Genomic DNA, 14413 nt, shown 5'->3' on the forward strand with positions numbered 1-14413 from the left:
CGTCAAGCTCGCATATTAAGCCATTTGGGCACATCAGCGCTTGGTACTTCAAAGCATGCAGCCTTTTGTGTCCCGAGAAGAACAGCCGCTGGTTGGTTGATGGTCTGCATATCGGCCGGGCTGTACCACCGATAAATGCCCAACAGTTTGTGAGGGCTGCACCTTTCTCGTGAACTGCCTGGAATAAATTATAATAAATCTTTAATCAGTGTCAGAAACCTAACATACATTACGTGGTACAGTAAATTTGAGAAGTAGGTAATACATGTAGAAATGAGAAATAAATAACTTTCTTTCAAGTGCATACATGCACTCTAGGAAGGAGGCCACAGAATGCAATGTAAGAATGAAGAAAATTGGGCCAGTTTGTATATGTTCATGATTCACAAAAGTGCTCGAAGCAAGGACAAAAGGGGAAGACAGCACCTGTGTCACCTAAGTCTTCCCCTTTCGTCCTTGTTTGAAGTGCGTTCATGAATCATACATTGTCTGACTAAGACATTCCTCTCCATGGTTTGAATGAAGCATTGAGAAGGCAATTGAAAAGAAAAAATACAAAGGCAGTGTAGTACGGATGTCTCAACACTTGTTGACATATCAAATATTCTATAGGACAAAAAAAATTCCTTGGTGTAGTACAACACAAAACACAGTTAATAAGGGTATACGCACAGCCACAGTCTGCTTGACAATGTTTCGACAAGAGCACTTGCCTTGGTTTTGCCCGACAAAAACAAATTTTCTTGGTAAAATGTTTTCTAGGGACTGAGGCTGCCCCTCAAACCTTGTTAACTTCATTTCGTGTTATCAAGAATCTAGGCTTTCTGCCCCCTGTCTACCACTGCTGCAATTCAGACTGCCTGACATGTGCTTTCAGAAACATTCTTCTAAAAACATCAATTCAATTACCAACCCACAAAAAAAGCACACAAAAGCCCAGCTTACCACAGGAGACAAAACAGTGGCAAGGCACAAATAAAAAGAAGACTCCAACTCCTCTAATGCTACAGCATGCAAAATGTAGTTATTGCATCACAATAATCTATTAATTGAAGTATGCAAAAGCACTGTTCTACTTTTGCTTGCAACATCCCTGCAACGTTTCCAGTTAAATGCACAGTGGTGAGTGAGAATATAAGATATAACCTTGCTCATCTCTTCCAAGCCGGTTAGTGACAGCCATTTTTGCTTAGTGAGGTCGTCCAGAAGATACCCGAAGTTTCTTTCGATGTGGAGCATCATCTTGTTCGCGACGCTAGATATCACACTGTAGTGGCAGCCAAAATACTCTTGCAAATCGCACAGCCTGTTTGTATAAGCTAGCCTACGTAAGCACATGCACAGTGCCTCTTGCCCCGATACGCAAACTCCCTGGGCGCTTGTGACACTCTCAGGTATGCTGAGAGCATCTAGAAGAACAGGGAAGTCCGCCTTTTCAAAGCGGAATTGACGCCGGAACGTCACATCTGGAATCTTGTCGATGTTGAGTGTACCATTTCGCGAGGCGTACACCCTCCTGCACGGTTCACGTTGGCGCGGCCGCATGATCAGTGCCTCGATGTCCGTCCAGTCTAAATAACACAGGCAGTAGGGGTCCCACAACACAGATGAGCGAGGCATGACGAAATGGTTCAGTCGCGAATTCACTAGGCAAACACCGCTGTCAACAGCCAAACCCGCTGTACGCACTTGACTCGCAACACAACACATCAGCACAACGAACAATCACTGAACACACGCAACCTGCACCACACTCACTCAAAGGTATTTTTGTCCAAATAAACCCCCAAACACTCCTGAAATGATCGCATTCAATGATTTTCGCCACGATTCCCATGAGTAAGCACGCGCAAAACACCAGAACTTGGCGCTGGATTGACGCGGCGTGTCTTGGATTTGTACGACTTCAAAAGACAACTAATGGTTCATGATTATGTCCATGGATGGCGCTGCGTTGGTTTGCGTAGTCTTGCGTACGCAGGAGATTTGCGCGCTTCTAAAAGCCTGTCCGGGGAGCGTCTCCGATACACGCCGTAGCGTTCCGCAACGAACGTACGTTCTGCGTGCGTAACGGTCGCTACGCAGAACTAAAACTCTCTAATGCCGCGCGCGCGCGCGCGCGTAACGTCGGAGGAGAGAGCAAGTTGACGTCACGTGTCGCAATAGCAACGAGGAGGCTGACGTCATACCATCTGTTAGGCGCGGCGGTGGCTCCTCGAGGAGCAGGGGGGTCCACGGACCACGCGGCGAGCGGTTAACCGCTCGCCGCGTCTAATTAGACTTGGTGTAGTATTGCTTTCGCAATAAAATTGGAGAGGACACTTACGCTCTCCTAAAGGGTATGACACAATAGGGTAGAAGGTTAGGCTTTCCTTTATGAGGACGCTTGGACGCTTGCGGCTTGGAACGTATTCTTAATTTTTTCAAATGTTTTGAATTAATCAAATATTCAATATTACACTCAATGCTTTCTTATTTTTCGTCATCAAACATTGCATATTCATTCTGAACACTTTAACACCTTTTAACTCTCTTTTCTAACTTTTATTTTTATTGTTCATTCCTTTAGTTAATGAACTATTAATTAATTACAATGATTTTAATAACCCATCATCGCATATCACACACCAGTCTATGATCAATCACTAGTACCAGAAATTACCATGATACGCTTTTTTTACACAGCTCCCCTTACTGCCAACACCCGGTGCCGACTTCTACTACGCCGGCACCTATTCGACCAAAGGAGCGGCATACAGTATCACGTAATACGCTGGTATACAGCAATACTATTTTACTGTGCTTAAAAACATTAATTCAGAACGTGTGTAGATATCGGGAAAATAATTTCAGCGGTTCGCTAAATACTTGGCTTTCTTTATGCTATAGGCCTAAGGTTTAAGAATTTCTCAATGGACGTTTTTTCAGGGAAAAACTGCAAGCAAAACTCCTTTGGTCCAATGTACAGTCTTTGTCAAAAGCATAGAGCCCAGGGGGTTCACTTCTAAGCTTTATATTGGGTCTCCAGGAGCATTCGTGGAAGTCCTACACATTGCAAGGGGCAGTACCATAAATCTCACGCTCATGAAGTTTGGAGGGCTACAGATTCATTATGAGCGACACAGTGTGGCTAAAAAAAATCCCTTGGGCTCCAAACTTTTGACAAAGGCTGTACATGAATTTTTCAGAGAAGCCTAAGATGGACGAGCGCCATACTTGTGACTTTGGGACGGGAATGCCACATTTAAGTTTCTTTGCGTCATTTCTTAATTTTACTACATATCGCGCACCTGTAGCGGCGCCTATCAGTTCAAGTGATCCCAACTGAATGAACATCAAATTTCGCCCAGTGGAAGCGGTAGGCATCTGGACACCGCCAGAAAATGTTATGGTCATTGACTCAATAGACAAGACGATGTCGCTTATAAAGGCGCATTACAAGCTAGCGAATATTTTGACCTCTATGCATGTAGCTGTTGGCTTTGCCATAAGATTACTGCATGATTTTGTTTCGTTGCAGTCAACTGAGTTAAACTTAAATGCCCATTGGTTCTGTGAATATTTTAAAGAACATCTTATACTGTAATAGGTTGAGGTAATTTGCAGCGTAGTTAGCGAAACTTTTTTTGACACCAATCTTTATTTGCGCTAGACGGAATACAATATGTAAAAACGAAAAAAAAAGACTGAACATGCTGACATATAACTGAACGTTTATTCAACGAGCAGCAAATGCTAACTAAGAATGCGAGTGAGGACAGGAAAAAGGACACGAGGTTCGATGGCATAAGAGATTGGTCGTCATTCTTGTTTAAAGCGAAGCCTATAGCTGCCCCCCAAAAGTATCAAATTCGTGGAGGCTGCAAAACTGAGACGCAGATTAGTAGAGGTAAGAATGCTTTTGAAAGACGACTAACTATAATAATTTTTAATCCTTCTCCATCTTTAACCATCATTCTTCATTGTTTTACTCCCCTTTCCGAGCCCTACCTACCTCTTCTAGGCTACGTCGGTCCTTTGGCGCCTGAAGGGATTGCATCCTTAACGTGATTGCCTCTTTTAAGCAAACCGTCAATGTACAGTACGGTCCATTATTAAAGGGAACATGCGATGGCGTGCCCTCCGCGCTTCACGAAGGCCTGCCGTCTATATGCGGCGAGAGTAGGCAACATCCGGCGCATGCGCGGAATGACCAGCCGTCATGCTCACTGCGCATGCGTCTTATGCCGACAATTCCCACAAGTCATCGGCGGCAACGCACCGCGAAGCGTGGAGGCCACGCGATCGCATGTTCCCTTTAACAGTGGACCGTACTGTACATACATTCTCCGGTCGGCTCGTCGTCTGTAATGCGACTGAACATTTTGTCTCCTTTTTTTGTCTCCTTTTCTGTTTTCTTTTTCGTCCTCGCCCACGTTCTCTCTTGGATTTGACTGTTTTCAGAATAAACGCCCGCTCGGCACTTAGCGCGCCTTGTTTGCGCGCACTGGTTAACGTGATGGTCACTCTGCGGGCTTAACTTTGCGTGATCCATGCCAGGCCGGTGAGTTTGCATCTAGTGTTAAAAGAAGCATTGATTTGTATCTGATTTTTGCTCTCGGCGTTCAAACCATACTAACACCGCTGCTCCTGAGCAGCATACACTGCCTGGCCCGTGCTCTTGTGTCTCCGCTTGTAGCTTTGATAAATTTCTGGTTAAGCATGTGCTCTGCACTGGTAAATCATTTTAATGTTTTACATGTAACTTCAGACGGAGTTAGGAAGTTAAACCTTTCTCTCTAACGAAGATTGTGGCCATTGGTTCCCTGTGCAGCCAGCATTTCTAATTGCTTCAAGTCCACCCTTTCATCCGTATTTCCGAAAGTCCTTATATGGAAAGTAAACATCTTTTTCGAAGACTTTGGATCCATTCAGAAATTTAGAACACATAATAAGAAACTGAGCAAGGCAACGTTTTTGTAACCTCGGCCGAGATTTCCTTAATAGTGTCCGAGTTTGGGGGCTGTGTCCACTAGAGATGAGTTAGCTGCATCTGCATTCTTGTCGAGCTTTGAAGATGTGAGAGTAAATTATAGAATAAAGAAAAGCGCTTCGCGTTTCGGTGCGATTGGACCATTTTTTTATGAGTGAAACTTCTAACAGTGAAACAACGTCTACTGTATTGTCACAATGGACCTTACGTCTTCACATGTTTGTGCAATATACCTTACGCCAGTGAAAACAATCTGACTTCATATGTGCATGGCCTGTGCGGCAGTAGAAACGAGCGCTCCCTTGATGCTTTTCGTCTGCCAATTATAGCATCTTCAAACGCTTCAGGCATCGCCATTTGAACTTGATCTTGGATATCCATGTAGGCTGTGTGATTAAATGTCTGGCCAGGGCTTGCGGGATACTTTGCCGATTTAGACAAGTTCTTCCACTCAAAATAAAGCTGCTACTTTATAATGCTATTTTCAATCCTCACCTAAACTATTGTAATCTTGTATGGGGAACTACATCACTAACGAACATCAACAAACTCCTTCTTTTACAAAAAAGAGCTCTCCGTCACATAGCAGATGTTCCATACGACGCTCACACAAGTGACCTGATCCCCTTACTTGGTGTTGTTCCTGTGACACATATGTACGAGCTTAATGCCCTATTAAAATATAAATATTCCCTGAAATTTAATCGGATGCCTTTTCTACGATTATGCAATTTAACAAAACCACCCGAGGTGCCGTACAATATAAGAACAAGAGAAGTATGGTTGGTGCCGTTTTCCCGCACGAATCATGGTCACAACAGACTACAATACATTATGCCTACTTTACTTAACAACTATGATAATTCAAACACGGACATCCACACACTATCGAAACAACACGTTAAGTGTTTGTTCACTCACAATTTAGGGAGGTAACGTCAATGTTTTGAAATCTTGTTTTATTATTGCAGCCTTTTGTGCACGTATTTTTAATGGTGGCTGCATTACACTGTCTGTGGTAAAACTGTGGTCTGTGCTTCTATGCCTGCAAATGTAGCAGGAAATGTTTTTAGTCCTGTATAGCCATATATCAATTTCGCCGTTAGATGTTCTTCAGTGTGCAAAATATTGGTGATTAAGTATTAGTATTCGTCTTATTGAATCCATGTCTATCAGTTACATTGAACCGGTATTATTACTTTTTACTAATATGCAGCATTTTTGTTTGGAATTACTATGTATATTATGTATTTTGTGTTTACTATATATTTTGTGCTTACAGTTTCTATGTATACTGCATGCTCTTATCTTCGTACAATTTTAATCGCAGCTTTGTATTATTTCTGCTGTTATCCGTTGCCAAGAGAAAACAAGGGGTAAGAACCGTTGTCAAGCTGCTCGAGAAGCAGCTTTTTGTTCTTATCCTTGCATTTATTTCTGTATTGAAAGAAATGCTAAATAAATTGATTTGATTTGATAAGAAACTCTCACTCGTCGCAAGCAGCACACAGCACAGATAATCGGCCCAATACTGGAAGTGGGTGGCTTCACTCTGATCCGTTTTAGGATTGGCCTTTGCCAATACGTTTCTAAAATTGGGCCGATTAGCTCTGTTGGTAAGGTTAGGCCGAGAGAACCATGTATTTAATTCGTGCAAGCCCGCTGTGTGCGTTACCTTCGTTGTGCTGTCGAGTGCCCTTTATAGCCGATTTTAGCACGAGCTAGGCGAGTTGTTTGCACAGGCTTGCGCAATTTTTTTTAGCGCGATAGCGTTAATACTCACGTCGTGCAGAAAATCCGGCGTCAACGTAGATGGCGTTCTAGGGGAAAATGCTCGGGGAAGAAACATATCGCGCGTTGCGTAAATCAGAGAAAATCGAAAAAAAATTATCTCGGCTTAACCGCGCGTTTGTTTGGGCTCAAATTTCGCACAGAGGTTGCATTTGGTGGTCAGTTTTGTTTTATACTACATTTAGGTGGGGTACTTGCCTGCTTCAGTCAGAATTTTTTGGAAATCCCCATCGTCTGTGGCGACGGAGACCCAAAATCGAAAGACATCGCAGCAATGGTACCTGTAGCGCCATCTCGCACCCACCGGAGAAACCCAGCTGTGCTAAGTGGAGAGCTCGTTTCTCCTATGGCTGCGAGATGGCGCCACGCGTACCATTGCTGCGAAGTCTTTCGATTTTGGGTCTCCGTCGCCACAGACGATGGGGATTTCCAAATAATTCTGCCCGAATCAGGCAAGTACCCCACCTAAATGTAGTATAAAACAAAACTGACCACTAAATGCAACCTCTGTGCGAAATTTGAGCCTGAACAAACGCGCGGTTAAGCCGAGAGAATTTTTCTTCGATTTTCTCTGATTTGCGCAACAGTCGGTAGCTGGCCACCTAGGTCACGTGAGCTTGTGGCCTCATCAGAACTTGCCCATTGGATTTTGTGAAAACTGGCTAGCGTGACCAGTGGCAGTTGAATAAATGATTGGTCACGAGATACTGCGGTATATTGCAGGAGTATCCCTCAAGGGAAAACTATACTACAGCGGTATCTTACCGGTACTCACTTATGGGGCACAAGCGTTGAGCCTAACGAAAGGGGTGCAGCTTAAGTTAAGGACACCGCAGCGAGCTATGGAACGAAAAATGATAGGTGTAACGTTAAGAGACCAGAAGCGGCCAGTGTGGGCGAGGGAACAAGCGCGGGTTAATGAAATCCTAGTAGAAATGAAGAGGAAATGGGCTTGGGAAGGGCATGTAATGCGAAGGCAGGATAACCGCTGGTCCTTAAGGGTAACGGAGTAGATTTCAAGAGAAAGCAAGCGTGGCAGGGGGCAGCAGAGACTTAGGGTCGGATGAGACTAGGAAATTTTGCGGGGATATGGTAGCCGTAGCTGACAAAGGACAGGGTTAAGAGACAAGGGAGAGGTGTATGCCCTGCAGTGGGCGTAGTCAGGCTGCTGCTGAAGACTAGTTAAAAAGAAAGACGGGAGCTGGCGCTTTTGAGATGATTACCGGCACCTTAACCGCATCACGAAAAAAGACGGGTATCCTCTCCCCAGAATTGACGACGCTTGGGATTGCCTTCACGGAGCCAAATTTTTCTCTTCGATCGACCTTCGATCCGGCTATTGGCAAATTGCTGTGGATGACCAAGACCGTGAAAAGACTGCATTCGTCACAACAGACGGCTTATATCAGTTCAAAGTTATGCCGTTCGGTCTCTGCAAGGCGCCAGCTACCTTCGAGAGAATGATGGACTCCTTGCTTCGAGGATTTAAATGGGTTACATGCCTGTGTTACCTAGACGACGTCGTGGTTTTTTCGCCCTCATTTTCCACGCACCTCGAACTACTGACGAGCATTCTTTCTGTCTTCCGTAAAGCCGGGCTGCAGCTCAACTCGTCGAAATGCCAATTCGCTCGTCGCCAACTGACCATCCTTGGACATCTGGTCGATGCCTCGGGTGTCCGCCCGGACCCTGCTAAAGTTCAAGCTGTCAGAGACTTCCCTCTTCCGCAATCGTCCAGGGACGTGCGCAGCTTTGTAAGCCTCTGCTCTTATTTCCGACGTTTCATCAAAAATTTTGCTGGCATCGCTCGTCCCCTCACCGACCTCCTTAAGAAAGACAGCCCTTTTACCTGTGTCCCTGCCCAAGGAGAGGCCTTTTCTCCGTTAATCTAATTGCTCACTTCCCCTTCTATATTGGCCCATTTCGACCCGTCGGCGCCAAGTGAAGTTCGCACAGACGCCAGCGGATATGTTATCGGCGCTGTGCTCGCCCAACGTCACCCATGTCAAGACCGTGTCATTGCATACGCCAGCCGTCTTCTTTCCACCGCCGAGCGCAATTACTCCATAACGGAGCGCGAGTGCCTCGCCCTTGTTTGGGCGGTCGCTAAATTTCGACCCTACCTGTTTGGCCGCCTTTTCTCAGTTGTGACGGACCACCACGCTCTTTGCTGGCTTTCTTCGCTGAAGGACCCCACAGGTCAGCTTGGTCGTTGGGCATTGCGCCTGCAAGAGTACTCTTACACCGTTGTTTACAAGTCCGGGCGCCTACATCAAGACGCTGACTGCCTGTCTCGTCACCCTGTGGAGCCGCCAGATCCTGGAGAAAATGACCTCGGCCCGTGCTTATTCGCTATCTCCGATCTGCTTCACATCGAGGCCGAGCAACGGCAAGATTCCTCCTTGCGTCCCCTTATTGACCGCCTCATCTGCGCCAACCCCGATATTTCGCTCCAACTCTTTGTTCTTCAGGATGACATCCTATACCGCCGCAACCTTCGCCCTGACGGCCCTCCGCTCCTGCTCGTCGCTCCTCAGGGTCTCCGCTCGTCTGTCCTCGCGGAAATACACGACCTGCCCACCGCGGGCCACCTGGGTGTCTCCGCACGTGCGATCGGGTCCGACGCCGCTTCTTTTGGCCCGGCCTTTACCGTAGTGTTCGATGTTACATTGCCAGCTGCGACCTCTGTCAACGCAGTAAGCGGCCCTCCACTTTGCCTGCTGTCCTTCGGCAGCCTATCGACGTACCTCTGGAACCCTTTCATCGCTTCGGACTAGACCTCCTCCGACCTTTTCCTACGTCCAGTTCCGGCAACCGTTGGATCGCCGTCGCGACTGACTACGCCACTCGGTACGCTATCACACGTGCATTCCAACCAGTTGCGCCACCGATGCCGCCAATTTCCTGTTGCAAAATGTCATCCTTCATCACGGTGCCCCACGCCAATTGCTGACGGACCGCGGCCGCTACTTTTTGTCCCGGGTAGTTGACGACATACTCCGGTCCTGTTCCACGCAGCATAAACTCACTACAGCGTACCATCATCAAACGAACGGGCTTACCGAGCTCCTGAATTGGACCCTCACTGACATGCTATCTATGTACGTCGCACCCGACCATCGTGATTGGGACATTGCCTTGCCCTATGGAACATTTGCTTACAATTCATTGCGGCATGACACCACGGGCTATTCGCCTTTCTGTCTTTTGTATGGCCGGCATCCTGCGTTGCCATTGGATAGACTCCTGCCGCCTTCTTCGGCCTCGACCACGGAGTACGCACGTGACGCCATCGCTCAAGCAACCTCGGCCCGCGAAATCGCCCGCGACCATCTCACCGCCTCCCAGGCCTACCAGAAGTCAGTTTACGACCGCCAACATCGCCCAGTACACTACACGCCAGGAACACTCGTCCTCGTTCGGTATCCCTCTCGCCGTGTCGGCCTTTCAGAGAAACTCCTACATCAGTATAAGGGCCCTTATCGCGTGCTCCGTCAGGTGACCGACGTGACTTATGAGATTGCCCCCCTCGATCCTCCGTCGTCATCCACCCCCCCTGCCACTGACGTTGCTCACGTGGTTCGCCTCAAGCCATACCGTGCACCTGCTCCGTCTTCCACATAGCATCGGGACGATGCTTTCGCCGCCGGGAGTTGTGTCAGTGGACAACGAAGAAGACAGTGCTGGGCTCGTGCACGGAGCGCGAAGAGGACGAAGTGTGATCTGTGCGCCGTTGGCCGGCAGTGGTTCGATTGAGCTGCTGTCAGCATCCCTCAGTGACTACTCCTTGTGTGCCTACATTTACGTAACAATATTCATGAAGGAAGCTTTGTGGACTGAGAAAGAGATGGATATATGCTGCTCTCAAAGAAGAGGTCTGCGCAAGTATTTTGCGCGGTTGTCACAGCTGTGGGAGCCGTTACAAGCGAGAGGAACGGAACGTTCTCCCGCATAAGTGGTAATTCCCGCTTTTCTTTATATCCATCTTAGTCCCCACCCACCCTGCCACCCTGGCAGCGTTTCTGGCACAAAGTTCTCAATCACACAGCATGCAACGTACATATGTCTCTACCGCCACGTAGCTTAAAGCAGGATTGAGGTGTCCACTGTTCCAAGAGGGCAGTTATGCGCCTTCCTTCTGGTTCAGGTGCCCACGAAAATGTGAGGCATATACTGCGCATTTCCTTTCCTGAAAAAACAATTTACAAATTTTACCTTCTGCTTTCCAAGCCTCCGCTCTATTGGTTTCGCAGCTGTGGGAGGCAGACACTGCTCATTTTCTTTCCTGAGAATTTGTTCACTGAAGCTTAAACTGCGGCTTCGGCGGACACCGCACTTCTTACATAGGCTCGCTCCACGTCGGTGTGTTCTTCGCGCCTTGGCAGTTGTGCACATACAAACAGTGTCGGCTGTACAGTCTCCTCCTCCTTGTCGCTCTGGGCGCGCGTCCTCATGAGTCCAAGGCTGGCAGTGATTTCGAGGAGCATCTGGAACTTTCTGTCGTGGCGCCACCGCTGTCGCGCGAGTGAAAAGCTGGAGGGCATCTCTTAGCGCACGCAAGGCTACGCCCTCTCCGTCAAGATCGTGTAGAAACGACTCGGACAGTCAACAAGAAATGACAAACCCTCCGCGCGCCTCCTCGGTGAGCGGTGGAAGGGGGGCAGCCACACACGCAAGGCTAGTCGCTCTTCAGGGGTTACTTCTCCCTCCTTTTACGATGCGCGCTGGCGAGAGCCGTCCGCGTGGTGCTGTTTTTTTTTTCTTGCTAAGGAGGGGAGGAGGTTGCGCTTTTACCCTCGCCTGGTTACAACGGACGACGACAACGGCGACGCCGCGAAGAGAAGAAACGGGCGCCTGAGAGCTGCGTTCTAAAACATCGATGGTGTAGCGTATAACACCGCACCAGCTCCATCCTTTCTTCCTGTCACCTGTTTCTCTTGCTGGAAGTGTTATGTCAAAGCCCGTCTTGTAAACATGACTGCGCGACAGGTCGACACACCAAGTGGCACGCACGCGCCCACTCTAAATGTAGAGGGTATAGTGGAGCAGGCTACAATAAAAAGTGCAGCCAACAACTTCCCTACAACCTACTCATGGCGTTAACGTGGTTGTATCCGCAGAAAGGCAAGAGATATTGCACATCCAGGGTTTAAACTCTTTGGCACCCGTGCCCAGAGTTCCTAAAGATTGCAACTCCCATATGTAATTAGTTCCACCCCAGCTCTTACTGAAATTTCCATTACCAAGTGTTTGAACGTCCGGTAGATTTTTTTCAAATAGCGCACTCTAGAATATTCGAGCGCTCACAAACGCTTGCAGAAATCCGGCGCTTAAGAAAACAGACAAGAATGGTATGGAAAAAAAGAAGCCTCAAATTTTATTGTTTGGCAGACACCTACTTCCATATATTTATCTCCTCGCCCCATGTCTTCTTCTCGTCTCACGAGAAGTAGCGGGCGGTGGAAAGAAACCAGCAGGCGCGGGGGAACCACGCAGGCGGCATATTCCCACAGTCGGCTGCAAATTCCAGGCGTAGCATTCGCAAGCTGGATGGCAAGGTCCGTTTCGAGAGGGAGTGCACTGATTGAGGAAAATATAAAAAGGGGAAAGTACGTTTAAGAGAATGATAATTCGACATTGTTGAACTGTTCTAAGCGATGTAGCCGGTATATGTGAGAAAATCGCAGCAACAACAATGGCCTTCATGGCAGTTAAAGCATATTCGCCGACAATACATTGCAGCCAGTGCTGCCACCGCTGCCTAATAGTGTTGTGTTTGTTTCTAGAAATTCACATAAAATCGTTTTGATTTATGTTATATAAGGTGGATTTTTTCGACGCTGATTTTCCTAGCAGTATACTTTGCCCCTTTAGACCTTTGCGCAAAGACCCGCTTCTATATAGGCTTATATTGGGTCCCGCAAAGTTTTAGCGCTTCAAATTTTTGAAAGGTAAGTTTTTGTTGTTCGGCGACCACTTGCACGTGCATGTTTTACATCACAATACAGAGGCTACTGACAGAAACATAACAGCATTCGGAGTTGGCCGGCAGTTTCTGGCGCAGTCCGCAACGGCTGCTCAGTCGCTAAAGGCACGCCGCATCAAATTGAGCGTATGCTTCGTGCCGACGATTCCCATGACACCTTGCTTTCAAGCGCTCTAGAGAAAGATTTGTGCTCAGGCAGGGGTGATATACAGAGCTTCGTCCGCAAGAAGCAGGGTCTCCGCAATGGACGCATCATCGCTGGTTCAAAAATGACAAGTCAGCAACCACGACATGGGCGGACAAAAAGAGGGGAACGAAAACTCTGCCGGGTATTCTGATTGGTCGCGGAGCAGAAGGCATAGGTGATAAAAACAGTATTGTCTCCCAGTTATTTTAACCCGAGGCCACATATAAAGAAAGCCCCCGCTATCAGCATAACTACGCCCAATGTAGGACAAAGTGTTTGCCCACATGGGTCGACTAACTCCAATCTTCTGCTAGTGGCTGCGAACGTTGTACCTGCAGACTTCACATTCTCATCGGCGAATCTCACTTTCGACCGCCACTTGCTACGCTTGCCTTCCTCAGGTTCTATTAACGACCAATGCTCATATTGCCTGCACGTTACACGACCTGCCCATCCCTTTTCCTTTCTGGCTTCTACTAATAAAAGGCTCGGTGATCCACGGCGTAAGACTACAACGCGAGGCACAAAGTGCGACACTTGGTACGCTGTAGCAGGTGCACCTTTATAGGGTAAAGATAAGTCTATGAGCGAACAAACCACTTTGGTGAGCTCGGTGTTTGTGTTCCACTATTCATGAGCCGACCGGTCAGGATGGCCAGCTTATTTGGGCGTCTGACGCGACATAGTTTAAGCGCCATCGCAATTAACATTACCTTTGGGCTGTGCACGGAAGTAAACCAAAGTGCCCCATGTGCATCTCTTCGCATTAAAATACTGATTTTTGGTCGATTTCTGGTACAGCTGGTATATCGGGTGATGTGCTCTCACCAATGGCTTTCTGACACTGCATATAGAACTAAAGCTTTCTGAGAGCTACGGGGACAAGGGAAGCATAATCACTAAGTCAGGCAAGGGTGACGGCAGTTAGAAATACAGCGGAGAGGGCTTTTAAATGCAACAGTTTATTGGGCTGACCTGCGCCCACAAACTCAATAACTCGACAGCGTCCTAGCAACAAGCGGGTATGGCGATCGTCGAACAGAATGGCCATCATTATTGGCCGTGCTCAATTCAAAAGGGAAAACGAGCTTTCCGCGATAGCAAGTAACGCGATAGCACTACGTGCCGGCTGCTTTGAAGAATGAACAAACGAACTTTAGAAAGCTTTGCGTCATTACCCCTCTCTTAAACACGCCTCCATCCGATGCTTTACAACGAAAAGAAGCATTGACGAAAAACACTGGGAGTGCAAAAAGAGATGACAGAGAATTGCGAAAGCCGGTAATGCGAAGTTCATGCGTGATTCAAAGTGAGCGAAGGTGTCTAGTATGTCCGTAATTTTGTTGAGAAATGCAATCGTGGTGCCTTTTTTGAGGTGCCGTTATTGTTTACTAAAGTTTGTTAGTATCACTTCAGCTTAGTGATTGCGGAAGTAGGCGATGTTCCTTGCGATGCCGATTCCCCAGTATAAAAGCCA

Source organism: Amblyomma mixtum, chromosome 1 (genome assembly GCF_055824585.1).
Source record: "Amblyomma mixtum isolate Tamu chromosome 1, ASM5582458v1, whole genome shotgun sequence".
In the NCBI taxonomy this organism is placed as follows: Eukaryota; Metazoa; Arthropoda; class Arachnida; order Ixodida; family Ixodidae; genus Amblyomma; species Amblyomma mixtum.